We start from the raw sequence: 20,601 nt of genomic DNA, 5'->3' as shown, positions 1-20,601 counted from the left end.
CTCAGTCAGTTAAGCATCTGCCTTCAGCTCAGGTCATCATCCCTGTGTCCTGGGATGAAGCAAGCTCTGCCTGCCTCTTGTACTGTCTCTCTGTCAAACAAAAAATCCTTAGTGATCTCGAGATAGTCAAAGATTTCTTAGGGCCAAAAAGAAATAGTTCATAAGTTGAACCTCATCAAAATTTAAAAGCATTTATTCTTCAAAAGACACCATTAAGGCAAACCACGGTTGGAAGGGAGAATTTGCAATACAATATATCGGACAAAAGACTTGAGTCCAGAATATGTAAAGAACTCATAACTGAGAAATAAAGACAACAATCCAATAAAACAATGAGCACAGGTTTTAGGAAACACTTCACCAAAGAAGATAAAAATGGCCAATAAGCAACAAAAACATGCTCAACATCTTCAGTCATCCAGAGATTTGCTCATTAAAAAACCACCATGATCTACCACTAGACTCTCATTAAAATAGCTAGAATTAAAAAGTCTGATGACCCAAAAATCCCCCTCCTACACATCTCCTTAAATGTACTTAAGCTCCAAATAAAGACAATAATAGTCATACTTTCCCTTAATGTGATACAACTAACCTGCATGCACTGTAAACACAGAACTTCCCCCGAAAGAGGATACAAAGTCCTTAAGTGATGTTCCTAACTTTTGACGTGCTGTAACTTAATACTGCTTTTGACATCCTGTAACTTAATACTGCAATATAAAGTTAACTATTATAAATACATCTCCATTGTGTAGTAGCAGTTAAATTTCTCCCTTGGTAATCCGGATCCGTAACCCCTGCCAATATAGGTACTCCTTTCTTACATTAGTTTCAGGTTTAAACCTAGTAATTCAGGACGCCTGGGGGCCTCAGTGGTTGAGGTTTGACTCGGGGCCTGATCCCAAGGTCTCGGATCGAGTTCCACATCAGGCTCCTGCAGAGAGCCTGTTTCTCCCTCTGCCTATGTCTCTACCTCTCTCTCTCTCTCTCTCTCTCTCTGTCTGTCTCTCGTGAACAAATAAATAAAATCTTTAAGATAAATAAACCTAGTGATTCAACAAGTCTATATACTATTCTAGGTCACCATACGACACTTTGAATTTCATTGACTATATTCCCTATACTGTACCTTTCCTCTCCGTAATTTATTCATTTCATAACTGGAAGCCTCTATCTCCCACTCCCCATCACTCATTTTGCCCATCCTCCCACCACCCTTCCCTCGGGCAACCCAATTTACAGGACTGTTCCTGCTCTTGTTTGTTCATTCGTTCATTTTTTTTTTTTAGATGCCACATGTGGTGAAGTCATGTATTTGTCTTTCCCTGTCTGACTTATTTCACTTAGCGTAATAAGGAACTCCATTCTTTGCATGTTGATTCAGAGGCGTGAGATACCCAAAGTGATGAAGTGAGTCTCAGCTTCCAATTCAAAAAATTCATTCTTAGGACTTTATTCCTCTAGAAGCACCCCCAGTACCAAAATCTGTATCAGTCAGAGTTCAGAGATGCAGAATGAATAGAAAATAAGAAATAAGAGATTTATTTGGAGAAATTGATTTATGCAATTAAAGGAGGGAAATCAGGGATCCCTGGGTGGCGCAGCGGTTTGGCGCCTGCCTTTGGCCCAGGGCGCGATCCTGGAGACCCGGGATCGAATCCCACATCGGGCTCCCGGTGCATGGAGCCTGCTTCTCCCTCTGCCTGTGTCTCTGCCTCTCTCTCTCTCTCTCTATGTGACTATCATAAATAAATAAAATTTAAAAAAAAAAAAAAAAAAAAAAAAAAAAGGAGGGAAATCAGCCTGGTAAGCAAATTTGAAACTGATAGGGTAGGCCGCCTGGAAGGGCAGACTGGAACTCTCAAGCAAGGGCTGAAACTGCCGAAGTGTTGTCCCAAGGCAGTATTTCTTCTTCAGGAGAAACTCAACTCTTTTTAAGGACTTTCCATAATTGATCAGGCCAAACCAGATTATCTAGGATAATCTCCCTTTATTTTTTTTTTCAGGATTTTTTATTTATTTACTACAGAGAGAATAGGGGAAGGAGCAGAGGGAGAGGGAAAAGCAGGCTCCCACTGAGCGGGAAGCCTGACCTGGGGCTCAATCCCAGAGCCCTGAAATCAGGACCTGAGCTGAAGACAGACACTTAACTGACTGAGCCACACAGGCACCCCAATAATCTCCCTTTCTTAAAGTCAGCTGATTAAGGACTTTAATCATATCTACAAAAATGCGTTCATAGCAACATTTAGATTACTGTTGAACAGTGTAAAATAACTAGAGACTGTGGTACAGCCAAGTGGATGCCTCAAAAAATATATTTACCCAATAGAAATGAAAACATGCATCCATACGAAGACTTGTATGAGAATATTTATATTACTGTTCACAGTAATCAAAACACTGGAAACGGGATCCCTGGGTGGCGCAGCGGTTTGGCGCCTGCCTTTGGCCCAGGGCACGATCCTGGAGACCTGGGATCGAATCCCACATCAGGCTCCCGGTGCATGGAGCCTGCTTCTCCCTCTGCCTGTGTCTCTGCCTCTCTCTCTCTCTGTGACTATCATAAATAAATAAAAATGTAAAAAACAAAACAAAACACTGGAAACAACTCAAATACCCATCACCAGGTGAATGGATGGCCAAATTAAAGTAAATCTATACTACTCAGTCATCAAAAGGAATGAACTACCAGTACACTAACTATGTGGATGAATCTCAAAATCATTATACTGGGCAACGAAAACTAAAAACAAAAGAATATATATTGTATAATTCCATGTAAAATTCTAAAAGATGATAACTAATTTACAGTGACAGCATATCAGTAGTTGCCTGGGACAGATACACAGAGACATGAGAAGTAAAAAGGCACAAAGAAACTTTTGGATGTGATGAGAATGATCTGAATCTTGATTATGGCAGTGGTTTCATGGGTATATACATATGTCAAAGTTCATTAAATTGTGCAGTTTAGGAGTGTCTGGGTGACTCAGTTAAGCATCTGCTTTCAACACAGGTCATGATGCAAGGGTCCTGGAACTGACCCTCTCCCTGCTGAGCAGGGAGCCTGTTTCTCCTTCTCCCTCTGCGTACTCTCTCTGTCTCTCAAATAAATAAATAAGATTTTTAAAAAGTTTTACAAATAGATGGAGGTTATTTTATGTATAGTATCCTTAATAAGATTGTTATTAAAAAAGGATTCACGAGGTACCTCAGTGGTACAGTCTGATAAAGCATCAGACTCTCGGGTTTTAGCTCAGGTCATGATCTCAAGATCCTGAGATCCAGCCCCACATCTGGCCCTGCGCTCAGTGCAGAGTCTACTTAGGACTCTCCCCATCTCCCTCTGCCTCTCTCTCTTTTCTCTCAGATAGTAAATAAATCTCTTTTTTTTTTTTAAGATTTCTATTTATTTATCTGAGAGAGAGAGCGTGAGAGAGCATGAGCAGGGGGAAGGGCAGAAGAAGAAGCAGCCTCCCACTGAGCAGGGAGCCTGACATGAGGTTCAATCCCAGGACTCCAGGATCATGACCTGAGATGAAGGCAGAGGCCCAAATGACTGAGCCACCCAGGTGCCCCAATAAATAACTCTTTTTAAAATATTTTTAAAATATTTTAAATATTATTTTTATATTAAAATAATATTTTTAAAAATACTTTAAATATTTTTTTCTTCGAAGAAAAAGTAAATTAGGATGCTTACAAAAAATAGATTACTGATTTTTAAAGTAAGTTACAGAGCCTCTTGACATTGGTTTCAAATTCCCCAACATAGAAAATATTAGAAAAAGGAGATTTCAGTTATAAATCCCTCAAGCTATCTATGATCCAAAACTAAATTTTAAATGTATTTTTTATCGTGCATTTGAAACTGCAATGTCATTTTGAAAATGGGAATGTATGATACTCAATGAAAATAATACCTTTTCAGGCTTTAATCTAGGCCCTTACTATTCAAAATGTGGTCCCTGGACCAGCAGCATCACCTGGGGAGCTTGTTAAAAATGCAGAACCTCAGGGGCACCTGGGTGGCTCAGTCAGTAAGCGTCCAACTTGGTTTTGGCTCAGGTCATGATCTCAGGGTGGTGAGATAGAGCCCCACATGGGACTCCACACTCAGTACGGAATCTACTTCAGATTCTTTCCCCTCCCTTTCCCTCCTCCTCTGTTCCTTCCCCTGCCTGCGCTCTCTTTCTCTATCAAATAAATTTTAAAAATCTTTTTTAAAAAATATGCAGAACCTCAGCCCTACTCCAGATCAACTGAGTCAAAGTCTCTATTTTAACAGGACCCGCAGGCAATCTGTATGCATATTACAGTTTGGAAAGCACCGGTCTAAGTGATATACGTAATTTGAAGAATGGCAATGAACATGAACTACAACAACTATTAAACAATTCCAGTTTAAACTGACTAATGAATACCAGTGATAGTATTGATAGGAAATGAATGCAGAGGAACTGAAAAATCTCAAGTTGTTTGGTAAAATTTTGCATAACTTCTGTTGAAGTATTACCGTATCTTTGTAGCAATAACGTCACATTTCCAAATATATCTCTCGGGATGTGTGGGTTTTTTTTTTAAGATTTTATTTATTTATTCATTCACGAGAGACAGAGAGAGAGAGAGGCAGAGACACAGGCAGAGGGAGAAGCAGGCTCCATGCAGGGAGCCCCAGTTCCCCAGGATCATGCCCTGTGCCAAAGGCGGCACTAAACTGCTAAGCCACCCAGACTACCCTCTCAGGATGTGCTTAACTGTGCTAATATGGGTTAAGAATATATCTTCACAAAATTAAAATTTAGTAGAAACCAGTTAAGGTGTAGAGTGGTTAAAAAAGACTATCACATCTAGTGGCCATGATATATCAGAGCAAGTAAGGATTGAAACTGTCGTAAGGAATTTTATTTCCACGAAAGCAAGCTAACTGTGATGCGACAAATTACATATGCCAGTGACTCTGAATTTCCTTTTTTTTTTTTAAATTTTATTTATTTATTTGAGAGAGAGAGAGAGTGAGAGTGCACAAGCAGGGGAGGCAGCAGAGGGAAAGGGAGAAGCAGGCTCCTCACTGAGCAGGGAGCCCCATGTGGTGCTCAATCTCAGGACCCTGGAACTATGACCTGTGCTGAAGACAGTTAACCAACTGAGCCACCCAGGCACTCCTGAATTTCTAATTCTTGTGCTAGTTTCTCTCTCTTGCCTCAGGAGGACCTTTGCTTGTACTGTCTCCTATAACTGGTACACCTTCTCTCCAACTCCGTTGACCTTTCAGGTCGCAGCTAAAATGTAATTTCCTTAGTGAGGACTTCCCTGACCCCACAAACAAGGTCAGCTTCTCCCAACACCCACAGAAACATCCTGAATTTCCTCCTTTAGAGCTCAACATATGCATAATTTCTCCTAATCACCTGTTTTCCTCTCTGGACTGTGAGCTCCATGATGCAGGGACTTTGTCTCTATTGTTCTGAACCCACTGACCTTCCTTGTATATCTTTAGATGCTCAATAAATGTTTATTGGATTAATAAATGAGTGAATGGCAACCCTATTCATATTAAATGAAGCATGGCTCTGCCTTATATTTGTACAACCCCTTACTCTTTTTAGCTCATTTATTTCTGTTACCCTAACTTGAGCCTCCAAAGACCCACATCTACCTAGTTAGCCTCTCAGCCCTAAAGATGTGTAGGAGACCTCCTACCTCTTAGATACAAGCTTGGACTGGAGATGGAGTACCTGCCTTTCTGTTGTAACTATGCCACATCAGATCTGTGTCTTGGGCAAGTTATCTCACTTCTCTGTGCCCCAGGACCCTTATCTATACTTAACCCAGAGGTATACTGTGAGTAGTAAATGAATATACACATGTAAAGTGTTTGAAACACTGCCTGGCACCTAACAAATGTCAGCTATTGTTTCAGGAGTACCTGAAGATCAAGAGTTGGGCCAATATTAAAGATTAAGCATCCTCAATATTATGTTGAGTGAAGAAGCAGCCAGACACAGCAAGTCCACATTCTGTGTGATTCTATTACATGAAGTTCAAAGACAGGCAAAACTACCTATGATGATAGAGATGGATTACAATAGAAGGTGGGTGTATTAACTAGGAAGGGGTACACAGCAGTCTTCTCGAATGCTAGTAATGTTCTGGATCTAGATCTGGGTGGTGGTTATACAAGTGTGTATGTATGTAGAAATGTATTCTTAAGATGTGCATACTTCACTATATGTAATTTATACCTCATTTTAAAATTTAGACAGAAGTAAGGAATTATGGCCAATCTTTTTTATCTTGGCATAGAAGACTTCCCCTAGGGCAGCCCCGGTGGCTCAGCGGTTTAGCACCGCCTTCGGCCCAGGGTGTGATCCTGGAGACCCGGGATCGAGTCCCACGTCAGGTTCCCTGCATGGAGCCTGCTTCTCCCTCTGCCTGTGTCCCTGCCTCTCTCTCTCTCTCTCTGTCTCTCTCTGTCATGAATAAATAAAATCTTAAAAAAAAAAAAGACTTCCCCTAGCTCCTGTTCTACCTCCCACCAAAAACCTAAGATGGGAGCCTTGATGAGTTTTAATCCCTTTCCCCTTGTTTTGTTTTGTTTTTTTTTTTTCCTGTTGACACTCAACCACAGATTCCTTCCACCAACCTGGCTTTAAGTCTGAGAAGGGTAGGACAATGCCACGTTCTAGGAACCCAGAAGGTGGTGTAGGGATAAGTACAAATGGCCCTATCGATAGTGTGAAAACCCTAAGTACAAATGGCCCTCCCTGGGAATCAGACAGAGCCAGTGGGACAAGGCCTTGGTGCCAACTCCCATGGTCCTTACTCCATCCAAGCAGAACCAATAATACATTCAGCTCTAGGGGAATGGAACTCTGACAGGTTCCCTGCTGGGGTCCTATGATTAGAATTGCTAATAGTTGGGAGCTCAGGCATACTAGTATATTTTGGTTTCAAGTGGTAGAAACCCAAAACAAACAGGATTCCACAAAATCACAGCAACTTATTGGAAAGCTGCTGATGTATTTATAGAATATAACCATGGAAAGGGCAGGGCCTCAGAGACACATGGACCCTAGTAACCTAGGGTATTTTCTCTCCTCTGCTTTTCTTAGCTTTCTTCTATCAGACCAGCTTTTTCCTCAAGATGGAAAAAGTGGCTACCATAAGTTTCTTACCCCTACACATGATAGTCTCACACTAGAAAGCCTACATCCTGCTTTTTTTTTTTTAAGATTTTATTCATTTATTCATGAGAGACACCGAGAGAGGGGCAGAAACATAGGCAGAGGGAGAAGCAGGCTCCATGCTGGCATCCCAATGTGGAACTCAATCCCAAGACTCTGGGATCATGCCCTGAACCAAAGGCAGACGGTCAACTGCTGAGCCACCCAGGCATCCCCAATCTGCTTTTCTTAAATCTAGTCCATAAAAATCTCAGGGAAAGGCTATGATTGGCCCATTTTGAGTCCAGTGCCCACCACTAGACCAATCACATTGTGGCCATGAGGGTGGTTTGTTGTGACTGGCAACACCCAGCAGAACCACATGATGATTAGAAAGTAGAAAGGAACACGTCTTCCAAAGAAGGTATTGTTCCCAGAGAATAAGGGGTGCTGAGGAGGGCAGACAATACAGTAGGTGTCATAATGGTGAAACAGAGAGGAGCATGACTAAATCCATGAGGCCTGGTCTGGTTACTTCCCCAATTAAGCAAAACCTTCCCAGTCTCCATTGTGCAGAGATCCAGTGATGAGGCCAGCAGGGCATTCAACTGGTTCAGCAAGTAATCAGAAGAGGCACCAGAGAAACATCGGTCCTCTCAAGGCCGGACACTCAGCTCTATCAACGGAACAGGTGCAAAACAGCAGATAATCCCTTTCCTTCTCTGTGGGCCTCAGTGTCTTCTGTAAAATGGAGTGACTGGGTTTACAGATCAGAGAGACAGCAGAGTCCCTGAATGCCAAACAGTCTAAATGTAAATCTCAGTTCAACCCTTAGCAGCTAGGTGCTCTTAGAGATTTTTTTTTTCACTTTTATTTTGAAAATTACCTCAAAATTACAGAACATGTGCAAGAGTAGTCAAAGAACCACATATCCTTGGGATGCCTGGGTGGCTGAGTGGTTGAGGGTCTGCCTTTGGCTCAGGGCATGATCCCGGGCTTGCAGGATCGAGTCCCACATCGGGCTCCATGCATGGAGCCTGCTTCTTCCTCTGCCTCTCTGTCTCTCATGAATAAATAAATAAATAAAATCTTAAAAAAAAAAAAAAAGAACCGTATATCCTTAACCCAGATCTTTCTTTCTGAACCATGAAGAATACTTTGCACACATCATGCCCATTTACTCCTTATGGTTCACTGTTTCCTACGAACAGGGATTTTTCTCTTACATAACCATGATACAGTTAGCAAATTCAGTAAATTTAACATTGATACACTACTTCCCAAAGTCCATAATCCAATGTTGCCCTACAGCTTCTTTTCCACCCTTCAAGTACAGAGTCCAACCTGGCATCAGGAATTGCATTCAATGATGATATCTCTTCAGTCTCCTTTAGTCTGAAGTGGTCTTTCCTTATCTTTCATGACATTGTCATTATGGGAGAATACAGGCCAATTGTATAGACAGTCTCTCAATGTGGGTTTTTTCTGATGTCTCCTCATGACTAAGGTCAGGTAATGCATCTGAGACCATGATAATCTATCAGTGCAATTGTATCCTTTTAAGGAGCACCGCATCTGGAGGCATGACTTACCAAGTCTTACTGGTGATGTTTGTATTGATCACCCAATCAATATCGAGTCTGCTTTCTCCATTGATTAGTTTCTATTTTTCCCTTTGCATTAGGCAAGTTGTGGGAGACACTTTAAAAACTTGTAAATGTCCTGTTCCTCCCAAATTTTCTTCCCTTGATGCAACATCAATTGAGGATATTTGCCCAGTCATCCTTCATTATGATTGCTCTAAATCATTTTCCGATTCTACCTCTTTCTCCACATTTATCAGTTCACATTTTTAAAAAAATTTTATTTTTGGGCACCTGGGTGGCTCAGTGGTTGAGCATCTGCCTTTGGCTCAGGTCATGATCCCAGGGTCCTGGGATTGAGTCCTGCATCGGGCTTCCTGCAAGGAGCCTGCTTCTCCTTCTGCCTGTGTCTCTGCCTCTCTCTCTATGACTCTCATGAAAAAATAAATAAAATATTTTTTAAAAATAAAAATAAATAAAATATTTTATTTTTAAATAACTTCCACACCCAATGTGGACTTGAACTCACAAACCCGAGATCAAGAGACATCCTTCATCAACTGAGCCATCCAGGTGCTCCTATCACTTGACATTCTAATGTATTCCCTTCTCTTTACTTGTTTTTCATTTATTGTCAGTATGGACTCTGATTCTGATTTCATTCAGTGGGTTATAATCTATTACTGTCTATGTTTTTACTTGTGGTAAAATACACACAACATAAAATTTACCATCTCAATCTTTTAAAGATTTTGTTGGGGCTCCTGGGTGGCTCAGTGGTTGAGCATCTGCCTCTGGCTAAATCCCAGGGTCCTGGGATCAAGTCCTGCATCAGGTTCCCCACAGGGAGCCTCGTTCTCCCTCAGCCTATGTCTTTGCCTCTTTTTCTGTGTCTCTTATTTTAAATAAATAAATAAATAAATAAATAAATAAATAAATATCTTTATTTATTTATTTGAGAGAGAGAGAGAGAGAAGGAGAACAGGGAGTGGGAGAGGGAGAAGCAGACTCTCCACTGAGCAGGGAGATGAATGTGGGGCTCGATCCCAGGACTGAGGATCATGACCTGAGCCAAAGGCAGATGCTTAATAGAATGAGCCACCAAGGTGCCCCAATTTTTTTTAAGTAGGCTCCACACTCAGTTTGGACCCAATGTGGGGCTTGAACTCATGACCCTGAGATCAAGACCTGAGCTGAAGAGTCAGATGCTTCTAATCGACTGAACCACCCAGACACCCCCCACTCCAATCTCAATCATTTTTAAGTGTACATTTCAATTCAACATTCAATACTGTTGTGGAACCATCCCCACCATGCAATCTCCAGAACTTTCTCATCTTCCCAAATTGTACCTCCATGTCCATTAAACAACAACTCCCCATATCCACACCCCTTCAGCCCTTGGCATCTACCACTCTATTTTGTCTGTATGATTTTTTTTAAGATTTTATCTTTATGTAATCTCTATGCTCAAAATGGGGCTCAAACTCACAAGCCCAAGATTAAGAGTCACATGCTCTTAACTAAGCCAGCCAGGTGCCCCAACTAACTCTGTGATTTTGACTAGTTTAGGTGTTTCATATAAGTGGAATCATATGGTACTTATCTTTTTGTGAGTGGCTTACTTCACTTAGCATAATATCATCAAGGTTCATCCATGTTGCAGCGTGCATCAGAATTGCCTTCCTTTTCAAAGCTGATTAACATTCCATTGTATGTATAGACTGCACTTTGTTTATCCACTCATCTGTCTATGGACACTTAGATTGCTTCCATATTTTAGCTATGGTGAATAATGCTGCTCTGAATGTAGGTGCACAAATGTCTTTTTGAGATCCTGCTTTCAATTCTTCAGGGGTATATACCCAGAAGTAGTGTTGCTGGATATGTGGTAATTCTGTGTTTAATTTTAGAGGAACTGCCATACTGTTTTCCACAACAGCTGCACCATTTGACATTCTCACCAGCAATGAAACAAGGGTTTCAATTTCTCCACATCCTCAGCAACACTTGTTATTTTCTTTTTTTTTTCTTATACTAGCTCTTCTAATGGATATGAAATTACATTTTTCTAGTGACTAATAATGTTAAGCATCTTTTCATGTGTTTGTTGATCACCTCTGTATCTTCTTCAGACAAATGTCTATTCAAGTCCTTTGCCCATTTTTTTTTAAACTGGGTTGTTTTGTTGTTGTTGAGTTGTGACGGTTCTTTCTATATTCTGGATGTTAATCCCCTGTCAGATATATGACTTGCAAATATTTTCTCACATTCTATGGGTTACCTTTTCACTTTTTGATAGTATCTTTTGATGTGTAAAAGCTTTATTTTGATGAAGTCCAATTCGCCTGTTTTTTTGTTTGGCTGTCTGTGCTTTTGGTGTCATATGTGAGACACCACCACCAAACCCAATCCTATATCCTGTTGACAAATCTCTATCATTTTTCAGTTCTTTTTTTTAAGTTAGTAACACAACAAAATGAGTACCAGGTTTGTCTTGTATCTACCCTGATCCAACCCTGGAATCAGCCATTCTGCAAAGAGCCCAGTTTTTGTTTAATGGGCAATAAAATACAGAAACCACGATCTAGCTGTTAGGTGTGTCCATTGCTGCAAAAATGTTGCTTTTAGGCTCTTTTAACAGATAAAGCTAGGATATAGATAGATATAGAGATATGTGCATGTGTACATGTATAATGGGTGTGTAAATACATATACAATACAATCCCACAGGGTCCTTCCTTGACTTTACTCTTGGGGAATATCTGAACCTTAATTTCCTCAATTTTCTTGAAAATATCTATCCTAAAGAGTCATTGTAAAGTTTAAACTTAGAAAGATAAGCCATTTCAAAAATATATTAACCCAACTTAACCTATAGATTCAATGTAATCCCGATCAAAGTCCCAGAATACTGTTTTGTGAATATTAGCAAATTAATTCTGGTGTTTATATGGAGAGACAAAAGATCCAGAATAGCCCACACAATACTTGAGAAGAATAAAGTTACTTCCTAACTTCAAGACTCACTATAAAGCTGCAATAAGCAAGACAATATGGTATTGGCAAAATAATGGACAAATAGATCAATGGGACAGAACAGAAATCCCAGAAATAGACCCATGAAATATAAACTTATCTTTGACAAAAGAGTAAAGGTAATGTAATGGAGAAATGATAGTCTTTTTAACAAATGGTGCTTGGGCAACTGAACATCCACATGCAAAAGAAGAAGGAGGAAGAGGAAGAGGAGGGAAAGGAGAAGAAGAAAGAAAAAGAATCTAGATACAGATTTCATATCCTTCATAGAAATTATCTCAAAATGGATCATAGGCTTAAGTCTAAAACAGAAAACTATAAAATTCTTAAAATATAATACAGGAGAGGGGCACCTTGCTGGCTCAGTCAGTCAAGCATGTGACTCTTGATCTCAGGGTCATGAGTTTAAGCCCCATGCTGGGCAGAGAGATTACTCAAAAATAAAATACTTTTTAAAAGAAAGAGATAACACAGGAGAAAATCTAGACAACCTTGGGTATGGTGATGACTTTTGAGATACAACGCCAAAAGCATGACCCACATAGCTTAGTCCATTTGGTCTACTATAGCAAAATACCACAGACCAAGTAGCTTATGTACAACAGACATTTATTTCTCAGTTCTGGAAACTGAACTCCAAGATCATGGTGTCAGCATGGAAGGGCCAGAACCCTCTTCCAGGTTGCAGACTTTCTTACCCTCACATGGCAGAAGGGGCTAGGGAGTCTCTCTGGAGCCTCTCTTCTGAGACACAAATTCTATTCATGAGGACTCTAACCTCATGACTTAAGCATCTCCCAAATGTCTTACCTCCTAATACTATCGTCCTTGGGGGTTAGGATCTCAACATTTGAATTTGAGGGGTGGGATGAGCATGTAAACATTTAAGCCATAGCACCATGAAAGAAATAACTGATAAGCTGGACTTAATTAAAATTAAGAACTTCTGGGGCACCTGTGTGGCTCAGTGGTTGAGCACCTGCCTTTGGCTTGAGTTATGGTCCTGGGTCCAGGGATCAAGTCCTGCATCAGGCTCCCTTGAGGGAGCCTGCTTCTCCCCCTGCCTCTCTCTGTGTGTCTCTCATGAGTAAATAAATAAAACCTTTAGAAAAAAAATTTTTTTATTTAAATTAAAAACTTCTGATCTGTGAAAGACTCTGTCAAGAGAATGAGAAAACAAGTTACAGACTAGGAGAAAATATTTGCAAAACGCATATCCAAAATATACAAAGAACCCTTAAAACTCAACAATAAGAAAACTAACAATCTGATTTTAAAATGAGCAAAAGATCTGGACACCTCACCAAAGATACAGTTGACAAACAGGCATATGGAAAAATATTCCACAACATGTCATTAGTGAAGTACAAATTAAAGCAATAAGTGACCAGTACACACCTACTAGAACTATGGAAACAGTAAAAGGATTAGTGCTTGTTGAGGGTTAGGGGTGGAGAGGGAGAGGCAGAGCACAAAGAAGTTTTTGGGCAGTGAAAATGCTTTATATGATAATATAATGGTGGATATATATCATTATACATTTATCAAAACTCAGAAAATGTACAACACCAAGAGTGAACCCTAATATAAACTGTGGACTTTGGGGACGCCTGGGTGGCTCAGCGGTTTAGTGCTGCCTTTGGCCTAGGGTGTGATCCTGGAGACCAGGGATTGAGTCCCACATTGGGCTCCCTGCATGGAGCCTGCTTCTCCCTCTTCCTGTGTCTCTGCCTCTCTCTGTGTGTCTCTCATGAATGAATAAATAACATCTTAAAAAAAAAACAAAACACAACTGTGGACTTTGGGTGACAATACTTTGTCAGCACAGGTTTATCAGTTCTAACAAACCTAGTACTCTGGTGGGGGATGTTGATTGTTGGGGAGGCTGTGCACAGGTGGGGACAGGCAAAATATGGGAACTAACTTCTACTCAATTTTGCTGTAAACTGAAACTACTTTAAAAAATAAAATCAAGGGTACCTGGGTTCCTCAGATGGTTAAGTGTTTACCTTCGGCTGAGGTCCTCATCCTGAGATGGAGCCCCACGTCTGGCTCCCTGCTCAGCCGGGAGTCTGCTTCTCCCTTTCCCTTTGCCCCTCCCCACCCATGCGCTCACAAGCACTCGCTCACTCTTGCTCTGTTTTCTCTCAAAAGAAATAAATAAAATCTCAATAAAAAAATAAAATCAATTTTTATTATTTTTAAATATTTTATTTATTTATTCGTGAAAGACAGAGAGAGAGAGAGAGGCAGAGACACAGGCAGAGGGAGAAGCAGGCTCCATGCAGGGAGCCCGATGCGGGACTCGATCTCAGTACTCCAGGATCATGCCCTGGGCTAAAGGCAGACACTCAACCGTGAGCCACCCAGGTGTCCCTAAAATCAATTTTTAAAAATAGATTAGCATAGTGACATGTAATAAACATTCAATAAATTACTCTAATTATTTAACATGTCCTACCCAGCTCTGGCATGTAATGATCCTATGATACTAAATGGGAGAGCATGGTAAGAAAAAAACTGTAAAAATATGCCCCATTCCAATTCCAAATCACCTGCTTTAAATCCCCAAGCATCTGGCAGCCTGGGTGGCTCAGCGGTTTAGCACCACCTTCAGCTAAGGGCCTGATCCTGGAGACCCGGGATTGAGTTCCACCTTGGGATCCCTACATGGAGCCTGCTTCTCCCTCTGCCTGTGTCTCTGCCTTTCTCTCTCTGTGTCTCTCACAAATAAATAAAATCTTTTTAAAAAATAAATAAATCCCCAAGCACAGACTGACAGCGAAGGAGACACTAGGAAACGGATAGTATTTGTTCAGTACTTACTATGTGCCAAGCAACTTTCCACGTATTTACTCTGAGAGAGCATCTGAGGGGCAGTACAACCTCTCTACAGTCAGACTTCATTGTTCCAATACGGGCCTCACCACTTATAAGATGTGTGTCCTTGGGCAGGTTATTTAACCTCTCTGTGCCTGTTTCCTCATTTGTAAAATAAAATAATAAATGTTTTTTTGTATAATCTCATAGCGATGTTATGTGGATTAGATGAGTGAAGTATATAAGACAGTGACTGGCGCATAGCAAGTATTTTGCGTTTTCTGATACCATCTTAGAGATGTGGAAATGGAAGCACAGAGAGGTTAGGTCACTTGCCTAGGGTCACACAGAACTGGGATCTAAATTCAGGTCTTCTTGGATGATAGACAGGTGAATGTACAGACAATTACAAAGGTATTAAATGCTGTGATAATAGATAGCTTGGAGACTATGGCTACCCCAAGGAGGTCATTAGGCAGGTCGGGGGTGGATCTGGAAGATTTGCAGGGGATGGTACTTGAGTTGTGGCTTAAAGTTTCCAGATGGGCAGGCTGACGTGAGAGGGCAGGGATCACATACAGGAGCCCAGATGAGATAGGCTGGTCAAGTGCAAGCAGTTTAGGGTAGATGGGTCACAGAGCCTTAGGTGGCCTGTGACAGCAGCTGACGCTTATCACAGACCCTGGGGGCCAGAGGGAAGTTTCGTACCCTCAAGATCTATCTATTTCGGGGATCCCTGGGTGGCTCAGTGGATTAGCGCCTGCCTTTGGCCCAGGGTGCGATCCTGGAGTCCTGGGATCAAGTCCTGTGTCAGGCTCCCGGCATGGAGCCTGCTTCTCCCTCTGCCTGTGTCTCTGCCTCTCTCTCTCTCTCTCTCTCTCTCTCTCTGTGTCTATCATGAATAAATAAATAAAATCTTAAAAAAAAAAAAGATCTATTTCAGTAGAACTTGTTTTCAGACAGACCTTTAGAACAGAAAACAGATGAAAGTAGAGGAGTGGAGTGACATGGGGGTGGTTCCCCAGAGACTCCCTCTACCCCCTCCAGCTTTCCTGCCACCCTCCCCCAACATCTTTGCATACCCCCACAGGGCCACATCCCCCCATTTTACAGATGAAGGAACTGAGGCTGAAAGGCAAGTGACTGGCCCACCAGTCCTGGGAGACGAGAGCCAGAACAATGAACTCCCAGCCCAGGGCTTTTCTCCTTAGGATCATTTGAAGCTTCTCTGCCCAATAAGAACTTTGAAGGTAGTTGGGAAGAAGGGGGTTAGGGTGGCAGTGGAGCTCAGAAAACCACATGGCTTCCCCATGACATGGGACTCAGTGTTCTCTTCTGTACAAAGGGGAGAGCTGGAAGGGATAGCCCAGCCCTGGATCCTGATCCCTCTTAGGGACCCCTGAGCTCCAGATCTTAGGTTTTGTCCTTCTAGATCCCACTCCCAATCTTGGGGGAGGGGGCAATGGGGGTGCCCAAGAACTGCCAATGAGTGAAGTGCAAGGGCAGAGTGCTGAGCAGAGGGACGGGCAGCCTGGCTGGCAGAGGCTGAAGTGATCTGACCTGGCAGCTCACAGTATTTTTAGGCCCCTGCTCTCCTGCCTCAGAAGCAGATTAGAGGAAAACAAAATGAAATGACCTCTGCTTGGCCTGACAACTCTACCAAAGGGAAGGAAAGATTTTGAGAAAAAAACTAAATAGCTTTGATTTATATTCGTCTTCTCTTCTCTCAGCAGGTGGGAGCAAGGCCAGGGCTTGAGGGGGTTTGAAGGGCATTGGGAGGACCCCTCACTCCTGCAAATATTTCATCTGGAATCAGGCATTTCTTCCCATCTGCCCTCACAGACTCATGCACCTGCTTATGTCAGTGCCCCTTTGCTCAGGGCCTTGGATGGCTCCCCAGTCCAACTTACCAAGGCCTCTGTGACCTGGCCACATGGCCCAAACTTACCCTAACTCAGGGCCACGAACCCACTCAACAAACATTTACATTCCAGTTGTGCTCTCAGCATTTTCTGATACCAACTTGTTTGGTCCTCAAACAGCCTCTCTTTTACAGAAGAGCAGAATGAGGTCACAGAGAGATGGACTGACCTGCCTGTGGGCATAAGAAGCAGAATTGGGACCAAACCCAGGCAGCCTGGCCCCAGAGAACAAACTCCCCATGCTATACCACTTCTCCAAAGTCTGGAGAACCCTTCAGGGTATAGGGACACCAGGCACCTGCCCTCTCAAGTATCCCTGAAAGCCCTGCCCCCCCAGGACCACTAAGGTCACCCACATACAGCGGAATTCTGTTGACCCCCCAGTAATTTTTTTTCCCCAGTAATTATTAATAGAGGATTCGCTTGACTACCGCACTCCTCAGCTGCCTCTGACCTGCTGCTCCCAGCTGCTCTGCCAGCGGCTCCCAGACCTTCTTGCAGTGCTCCTCCCAAATTCCTCTGAGAAACCTGAGTCCAGGCTGAAATTCTTACACAATTTTGCCACAAGCCTGAAGGACTGGAAGGAAAACTGAAACCCAGTCAGCAGATATCTTTGCACTGGCCATGTCCTTGCCCTGGAGAACCCTGCCCTGGGGAGAGGGGGGCCTTCTGGCTGCTTCCCTCTTTAGGGCTTGTGCTTCAGGAGGAGGCTCTGCTGTCAGAACCCCTTATTGTCTTCCCAGAGTCTAGGAATCTTTACTTCCCGAGGCCATGCCCCTGGCTTGAGCAAGCAAACGCAAAGAACAGCCCCATAATCTCTTCAAAATGCCTCCTCCCTGCACCCCCAGAACATGTGGTGCAATTAACACGTGGTTCCTCTGAGGCCAAGGTTTCTTCCTTCCAGAAGATGGCTTTCACTTTATCTTAGATAAGTGCTTTCCCAAATAGAAGAGCAATCTTTGCCCAAAGGATAACTCTAATTATGGGCTCCTATTGTCAACAGCTTTTAAATTGGCATTCCCTGCAATCCCCGGTGAAAACATAGGTGACAGCTGTAATGACTGAGCAGTATACTCATGGGGCATAATCACAAAAGTTTATTTTGTCTCCCATTACCTCTTTAACATGGATTTTGTGAAGGAAACTACCCCATCCCTGGGTAGAGACTGGGCCACTCCCATGGCTTTTCTGACCATTCCTATGTGTGATAGCTCACTGCCTAGACATTTGCTCAAACACTACTCTGGGTTTGGGATGTTTTGTGTGTGTTTTGGTGTTTGAGTGTTTTGGAATAAGATTAACATTTAAATCTGTGACTTTAAGTAAAGCGGATTGCCTTCCATAATGTGCTAAGCCTCACTCAATCAGCTGAAGTCTTGAATAGGACTAAAACCCAACCATCCCCCAGCAAGAGAAAATTCTCCAGCAGATGGCTTTTGCCTTTGGACTTCATCTGCAACATCAGCTCTTTCTGGTTTTACAGTAGATGGCCTTTGGACTAGACCTGGAACACAGGCTCTCCTGGGCCTTCTGCCCACCACCCCAGCTTGCAGATGTACATACGGATCTCCTGTTGCTTCTGTTCCTCTGAAAAACCCTGACGAATACACCAAGTTCAAACAAACAAACAAGCACTCCATATTCATTGTAGGATCACGCCCTGGGTCGAAGGTGGCACTAAACTGCTGAGCCACCAGGGCTGCCCTAGGTGTGGGATCTTAAACTCAGACTCAGTTCTGAAGTTAGAACGTCCATCCTGGGGAACAGCCAAAGCTTCCAACTTTTTGGAAAGTGACAGATGGCCCCTTCCTTTACTAGAAGTAAATCATCTCTATTTTTCCCACCCTAAAGTTTCCTCATCCATCTTGTTCAGGTGGTTTCTAACCCATGGCAGGGGATGGTGGGTGGGTGTGGAGGGTGGAGATGTTGGGGAGCAGGAAAGTCCTTATTTGGTTGATCCTGCTATGGGATGGGTTTGTGCTGACCTGTGTATAAAGTTGATCCCTCTCAGGGAATGCTTTCATAGATTCTGGGGACCCCTGAGAACATTCCATTTTACCTCATTGATGTGAGCAACACGTTTACCTCCTGCTGGCAACTCTCCTCAGCTTCTGTTTTTATTCTTCCCTCCCTACAACCTGCGGCACAAACCACACTGGATCTCTGTTGATGTGACATCACTCTTCCAGGTGTCCTCTGGGGCTAGAAGAGGCCTGCTCTCCTGAGGAGCCCACATCTGATCTGTGGAGAGTCCTCGTGATTGCTCACTCCTTTAATAGCCTCCGGCGGCGAGGCTTCCTTCTCAGCCATCCCTCTGAGGCTCCTTTCTCTGATCCTTTAGATTGCTGAGGTGGGAGTCCAAGACCAGGCCCAGTGTCCTCCATCCTACAAGGAGACCATGCTTAGCTTCCTAATAGTCCCTTGTGACCCACCACCTGGCCTCAGGTACAGCCCCTCAGTGCTCCCCCTGGGTGGGGTGGGGTTTAGGGTGGAGAGAGTCAAGGTCCTGTTCTTTCCAAAGAAGTTCTTATAAATGTCTTTAATCTCCAGTAACTGGATAGTTAGATCCTCAATGCAGGAAGATCTTTTAGGATCTTCTAAGGAGTTTTTGTTTATTTCCTCTAAACATTTTCATCTTGATCTAGAATGTCTTATTTTTTCGTGGCAACTCAGTGGAAAGTTACAATTTAGTAGCCTGTTATATACACATACAATTACACATGTAAAAAGATGAAGAACAGTCTACACAACTGAATTTTTGGTCAGAAGAGGTCTGTGTTTATTTAGATGACCAGACTGGAGAGCTGGCTTGGGGGTAGAAGTTCTGGTACCTTCCTCTTTCCCACTACACTCTTTTACAACTCCCCTTCCTCAGCACCCTGCCCCCTCAACCACCCAGCTCCTAGCTCTGGTTAGAAGCAAGAGGAGCTGCTTCACATGATAAAGAGAAATTTGAAGGTCAATGGTAGAAGCAGAACAAAAACAAGGGAGAAATTGCTCTAAAACTGTCCCTATCACCAAAGCCTGACACAATTCTACTAGAACTCCTGAGCAGAGTCCAGCCCCACTCCTGTGAGCAGATGGGGCTGGGAGTTATGCAATGACAGGGATAGCTGGTATCTTGCTCATGACTGGATCCCCCAGAGTGGGTAATATGATTTAATGCACATGGTCATGGGCCAGGAAGGGGACACGTGGGATATGGTCTTCTAGGCATTCCGTTGCTATCAGGACTTTTCTGGTTGGAATGCTCCAGTCATTGCAAAACATCTTTGTCAATGCCTCAAGAAAGTGTAATAAGAAATAAGCACAATGGGTTTTAGTTAGAGCATGAGTTAAGCAGTCTTGGCTATCTCTGGTTTTAATTGTTAGGGTATATAGTTGAGCAAGACGGCTCACTGACAAGCCCATCAAATAACTTTATAATTGTTTTATGCAACTGTCTCTTAAACTAAGTAGAAGAGTTACAAACAAAAATATTTATGCTATCTGTTCTCTTTACTTACATAGTTACCTTTATTGGTGCTCTTTATTTTCTCATGTGGATTTGAGTTACTCTCTAGTGTCCTTTCATTACAGCCTGAAGGGCTATTTGATGTAAACATTAAGTAATAACTCTACTATACCCTTCTTCCAGCATCTAGTAACCTCTTTGTCTCTATGAATTTGACTATTCTAGGTACATTATGTGTGGAATCGTTCGGGGTTTGTCTTTTTGTATCTGGCTTATTTCACTTAGCATAAATGTTACAAGGTTCATTTGTGTTGCAGCCTACATCAGAATGCCATCCCTTTTTATGGCTGAATAATATTCCATTGTACTTGTGATGTAGTTTTGGAATGTTGGTGAGGTCCGGAGAAGCCGACGGCCAAGAAAAAATTCTTGAGACATCTTTGGTGCAAAAAGGTGATTTTATTAAAGCACAGAGAGAGGACCCATGGGCAGAAAGAGCTGCTGCACTGGGGTTGTGAGGTGTGGCTCATTATATACTGTAGGGTTGGAGGAGGTAAGGATTAAGTGAGGTGTTCAAAAGGACTTTCATTAGCTAAAGATACTTATATGCT

The 20,601-nt window shown here is 42.5% G+C and overlaps 1 protein-coding gene across 1 annotated transcript in view; it reads left to right on the top strand.

Annotated features, from left to right (window-relative positions):
* The window catches only part of TRH (thyrotropin releasing hormone), a 67,381-nt gene that overhangs the window by 1,154 nt on the left and 45,626 nt on the right, over positions 1-20,601 (top strand). The gene's annotated exons all lie outside the window — the stretch shown is intronic.

Source organism: Canis lupus, chromosome 19 (genome assembly GCF_048164855.1).
Source record: "Canis lupus baileyi chromosome 19, mCanLup2.hap1, whole genome shotgun sequence".
Taxonomy (NCBI): Eukaryota; Metazoa; Chordata; class Mammalia; order Carnivora; family Canidae; genus Canis; species Canis lupus.
This window is presented reverse-complemented; position numbering and strand designations above follow the sequence as displayed.